Consider the following 6,000-nt stretch of genomic DNA (forward strand, 5'->3'; position numbering starts at 1 on the left):
ATTCTTCTCCTGGTCTAAGCATTAGACTTTCTTCTCTTTGCTGATACCTATACTCATCTATTCAATTTCCATAAAACATCCCTTACACTTTTCACTGCTTTGCTTTCTCCTTTTGTTTTGATTTGCTGTTTCTCCACTCCCCTTAGCTAAATATATGTCAAGGTTATACCTATGAAAAACATGAAGAAAAATTGACAAAGGTGAACCACAGCTATTTTCCTAGACAGAGTCTCAGATTTCTTCCAACGGTTGGCTTCACATTGTAAAGGGAGATCATGACCAAAGAAAATCAAGGTTGGCAAAACTAGCTGGCAGGAAACTCACCTAGGTTTTTAGTTTGCTGCATATGTGCTTTGTATATTCTAATTTTAAAAGCCTAATTTATCCTTAAATTGTTGTTTTGGTAATTGTCAGTTGATCCTTGTCAAAGGATCTGAGCTAAGCAGTGACTCACTGTCAGCAGTTGAGGGCTGGGGTTGGGGCCATAGAGAGAATACTGTTGCCAAACGTCCACAAAGATGGATTACTAGATCTAGCCTGGATTCTAACAAGCACTGCAACTTTCAGGGCAGTCCGAGTACATGTGTAGATTTTGGAGCACTTCACATTCTGACTAAGCTTTGGAAAGGAGGATTTTTCAATTTTATAGCAGAATGGATGTTCCATAATGCCTGGCGCTACATTAAAATGTTTAATTACAAGAAGTGTAAAATTCTCTTAGCAGTATTTTATTGTCTTTCTCTGAATGTTCTGTTGATGGCCACAGTGCGGTATCTCATACCAGGCTAAATGGAGCAATGAGCCTATCTTCTATGATTTTTTTTTTTTCCCCTTTAATATCAATTTAGTTATATTTAATAATAAGGGGTTTCAAAGTAAAAGAAAAGAATTCCACCTCTGTGGTTTTTTAACTATTAATGATAATACCACTTTGGCATTAGAATTAAATGCAAACCAAAAAGAAAAATAATTTTTTTTTTTTTTAATAGACTCCTATTTTTCAAGAAGGCAAACTTCTTATGGACATTCTGTGCATATTCTTATTATCCAAAACTGAGCTGCATTTTTTATGTTGATCTCAACGTTTTGTAAATTTTATAATAACAGCTTTATTTGAGTTAACAATAAGAACATCCTCACTATATGCGATATTAGCTTAACCTCAAACTTAAGGGATAGTCATAACATAGTCAACAACAATAACAACTTAAGGTTGTTATTTCTATTTTTCATTCCCTTGCCAGAACTACTTTCTTAAGATTGAAAAAAATTGCAAATTAAATCATCATTTTAATTGCTTAATCATTTAAACAACCAAAAAGCTTAGCATAGCGACCTTGCATAGTGACCAAGGAACTTTAAAATGCCTTTTAAAACTGGGAGGGTTATAAAAATGGTTTTTGAAATGCATGGACCAAGAAATTTCTCTTAAAAATATTTTACTTTCAGGTCATCAGGTCATTCATTTTTAAAAGGTTACTTGAAGTACTTTGCAGTTTGAATCTTTTTGCATATCTTATTAGAAAAAAATCCTCCCTAATTCTAGTTTTGGCTATTATTTGAAGGCAGCGCTGCTGCTTTCATGGGCTTATGTTTTCAGAGTTTGTGGGTTTGCACTTCTTTTTGTGCACTAAAATTACTTTCAGTAATACATGTCTGTATACATGTACTTTGGAGAATACAGAGATTTTGATTTTAATAAGTGCTTAGCAAAATTCTGAGATATTCATGCTGATCCCAGGGCATTTTATTATTGCTGTTACAGCTGCTCTTGGTATTTGCTGGCAGGTCATTCAGAAGGAACAGCTGATGAGACAACTCGAAATGTGTTACTTTAAACAATATGGCTACAAAATTTGTCCAAATTCAGTGTTTCCAGAAAGTTTCTGCATGACGGGCTACTAGTGTTCTTATATTACATTCCAAATCCATACCCTAGCATTGCTGCAGTTGTTTTGGATCTGTCCGTTAGCTTAAATTAACGTGGTTTTATGACTTTCTGCGCTAAAAGAAACAGCAAAGAAATTAAATCTGCAGTTGGGAGGTTTGTACACCATGGCTCTAACACTGCATTAACTGTGCTGGATGAAGGCTAGCCATCTGTCCCTAAGACAACATGGAGAAAATGTGGTCTTAGTGTCCAGAGAGCCCACTGGTGGAGCACAGTAAAATTCACTTGAGTTAAAGAGAAACTCGTCTCCAGATCCTTTTCCTGTTTGTAACCTGACAGAGCATTCTGCTTTCAGAGAGTACATCTTTCATCATAAAATGCTGCAAAGTTTACTGTTACATTCACAGTCATTTCTGTCTTCTGTGAATGATTGTTCAATCTGTTCATCTCTCTGAAATAACTATGCCTATTTTTTTAGGGAAGTGACACGAGTAAAAGGGCTAGCTCAGGAAGTAGGCCAGGGGTTGCCTGTAGGTGAATGCTTATGAATTACAGGATATTCTTTGACCTTCATGTCATGCATGGAATTTTTTTGAGATTCAAAAATAGTCTCTTAGAGTTTCTCAATTCTATTTGACATTGTTTCTCATTTATTTTTTAAAAACCAGCAATTTCAAAATTGCCTGACTGATATAGTCAAATCAGCCCTTGAGAACTGGCAAAGTTTTCAAGTATAATTGTTCATTACCAAATTACTTGGAAATATGTTATAATTTCCAACATGTACATGCTGGAAAATACGGTAGAAAGCCATAAGGTGACTCCATTTCCCCATGCTGAAAGCAGTTCTACAAAAAGAGTCTTCAACTATGAAGAGAACAAAGACCAACAGATTCTTGTATTAACCAGGCATATAACATGATTGAAATGCACTTATATTCAGAACAGAATTATTCTCATTTGCATGGCAACATATTTTGATTAGCATGTTTTAAACTATTCTTCTTTTTATTATTATAGAGAAGGGACAAAATGGATGTGGACTTTTTTAATCAGATGCTAATGTGAGAGTTGATGTTTTAAATAAGTATAGGAGATCACTATTTGTCCCTTCTAACCTACCTCTATTAGATTCATTCAGAATAGGAACTCCAAGGTATTTTTGCAAAAGTAAATACTAATTCCATTACTCAAGCAAGGAATAATGTATTTCTGATACAAAGAGGCAATTTTCCAAAGCTTCCTGGAAGGTTATTCATTCTGTTTTTTAGAAGAATTTTCAAGCTCCCAGAACTTGAGAACCTGCCTGACCTCTCAGAATATTCCAAATTAAATGGTTATATCCATCCATTTCAATGAAACTGTTCTGGTTTTAAATAGATGCAGATGGATGTAAGATGATACTGAATGTAAAATACCTCGGCAGCTTCCTCGTCAGGGAGTTCCAAATACATCTACTAATATGTTGAGTCACTGGATGTTCTGCAGTCAATTTAAGGTGGGGTTAGAATGTATTCCCAAGGTAGTTCAGTATGCGTTATTTTCCTCTGCACTGGCTGTTCTAAATGCTGCTACATTTTTTTAATGTTCCCACAACAAACCGCATAAGATATTTTCTTACATCTGAGAGCCAGCAGACTCTCTAGCCTGCTTTACCCTGAGAATAATTTAAAGAAAGATTTCTTTATCCTATTCAGAAAAAAACCATAAAATTAAACAAGAGAAGTTCTGTGGGTTTTTTCCAAGGACAAGACTTAATTTTAGGCCAGGAATGCTGATAAGCAAAAACATCTGCCTTTGAAAAAAACCACTTTCTCTTATAGCTTGAAAATATAGAGACCTTTTCATGGAAAATTTTTTAAAGAAAGTGGGAAAAAGAACTTTTGAACAAAAAGCTTTTGATTTTCTTCAGCATTTCATATACTATTACTTGAACTGTAGTGGTTCTTTGGACCACAGTTTAGTCTCTTTTCTGGTCCAATAAAAAAATAAAATTCAAAGAAAGAAGGGTTTAAAATAAACCTTTATGTGTGTTGGTACTGCTTAAGGAGTAGAACTAGAATGGGCAAATAAATACTCGGAGTTTTAGCTGCCTCCTTCCTTAGACTGACTTCCTATGCTTCCTTCCCTGAGCCCAGTTTTGCTTTCATTGAAGGCAATGGAAGAGTTAATACCGACTTGATAGACTGACTCCTTAACAAGCAAACAATTTTTCAGAGCTTCTAATAAAATGCTTTGCCTGTATCACAAGCAGCAGGTTTATTGGGATTTATCAGTTTCCATCTCATTAGAGAGGCTGAGGAATGGGTAGGGTTTAGAAGCAAAACTGTGTTCTCCCCGTAAGAGGGATCAGAGGAGAGGGCAAATGAAGAGCAGTAGGCAGAAAGTTGCATTGGTTTTCCCTGTTTCATGGTCCTTTCTATGGATAAATAACTTAAATCCCCATGGAGTCAAGGCCGCTTGGCACCTTTCACAGAATATGTTTGCATCCACTAAGCAGCAAAAAAAACCCCTGACAAATGTAGCTGACTATAAAAAGCAACTTTAAAAATACAAATGAATATGTGCTTAAATCACTGACCACTGCTTCTCAGAACATCCGTAGTTGATTGATTTGGATTTGGATTTGATTTGCACCAGCTTTGCTCTGATGTTCGGGAACCATTCTCTATTGCAAGGAGCTACTGCCTAATTTAAAACCTTTGCATCTCCATAAATCCTAGGGAATGTCAATGGCTGGTCAGTCTTACAGAGTAACCAGCAGGCTCCACAATTCCACATGTGCATAGATATTTCTCTTAGTTAAGATTTTTGAGTAGTAGTGCTGCAAAGCAACAACCTTGCTTGATCACATGAGGCCTGTATAGGTACCCTGTCTGTTAGCATGTATTTTGTATTAACCCTCTGATTTTCTCTGTGTCTTTTGCAGGGAATTGGAACTCCTTTTCAATTTCTCTGTTTGAAGTTTGTTAGTGTTTAAGACCACCTCCATGACAGTGAGCACAGTAGCCCAGAGAAATAGTCTAGCTGCAGAATAGTGAGGGGCTGGAACTTGTAATGTCTTCTGCCTTGGATCTGCTGCTTTTGTGCATTGTTACTCACCACAACAGGCTTCAACAATTTAGCTGTGGATTGTTAATAGATGCAGAACATGAATACTTTTTGGGTCACTGAGTCATGTCTGTTGTATGTAATGCTGTAGTATAATCCTATTTGAGCTGTGGATTTAGGGTTTTAATCAAAATACCTATTACATAAAAGGTGGATGACTGAATCTTCAGAGTTTATACTTTAAATGGAAAATAACATCTCAGGTCTTTGAAAGAATAGGTGTAGGCAGCTATGCTTCTCTTCTAAGACGTCTCTAAGTGACTCTCTAGTTCCTAGTAATTTATGTGATGTGAAAAAGTAGAAGTTGGTTAACCCCTATAGCAGTACTAAAGATTGTGAAATGCATAGTGAAACAACTAGTTTGCGTAGCCTTATTTCTGTTTCTGTAATCTCTGTAGTTCTCGGAGATTAGTTTTACAAACACTGGCATTCCTTCGTATGGGAGGAGACAGCACTTTTGCTAAAATGGAAAAATACTGTTGTCAAGTTGACTGTTTATCTCTTCAGTGACTACAATCTTTAGCACTCAAATACATACCAGAAGGTTTGTTATTAAGACACCCTCAGAAAATTCTAGGGATTTCAAGTGTCGTTGGAGTGGCAGGTATAATCTCTTATTTGATTGTCCTATGAATACAAAATTTGAATAGCTGTAGTCTGAAAATGGTGTAGAAAATCACTCCTACTTATTTGTGGAAAATGAGAAAGAACGCAAGTATAAAAGCAAAATCTATGAGGGGAAAAAAAGAAAAGGCTATTTCTGGTAGTATTTTTCCAGGTATCATTCTTCATGATTAAAAAAAAAATACATCTTTTTTTCCCTTCCTTGTAAATTACTGTCCAATATTCACAATTACTTAGAATATAGCACGCTGTTCACTTTGTTTGCAGGAGTTACATGCAAGTGCTGCTTTCAAAGATTCTGCTCAAACTTGTATGTATGTACATATATATATGAAAAAATACAGCAATTCATTTATATGCTTGTGTGTTTTGAC

Source organism: Strigops habroptila, chromosome 5, assembly GCF_004027225.2.
Source record: "Strigops habroptila isolate Jane chromosome 5, bStrHab1.2.pri, whole genome shotgun sequence".
Lineage (NCBI taxonomy): Eukaryota > Metazoa > Chordata > Aves > Psittaciformes > Psittacidae > Strigops > Strigops habroptila.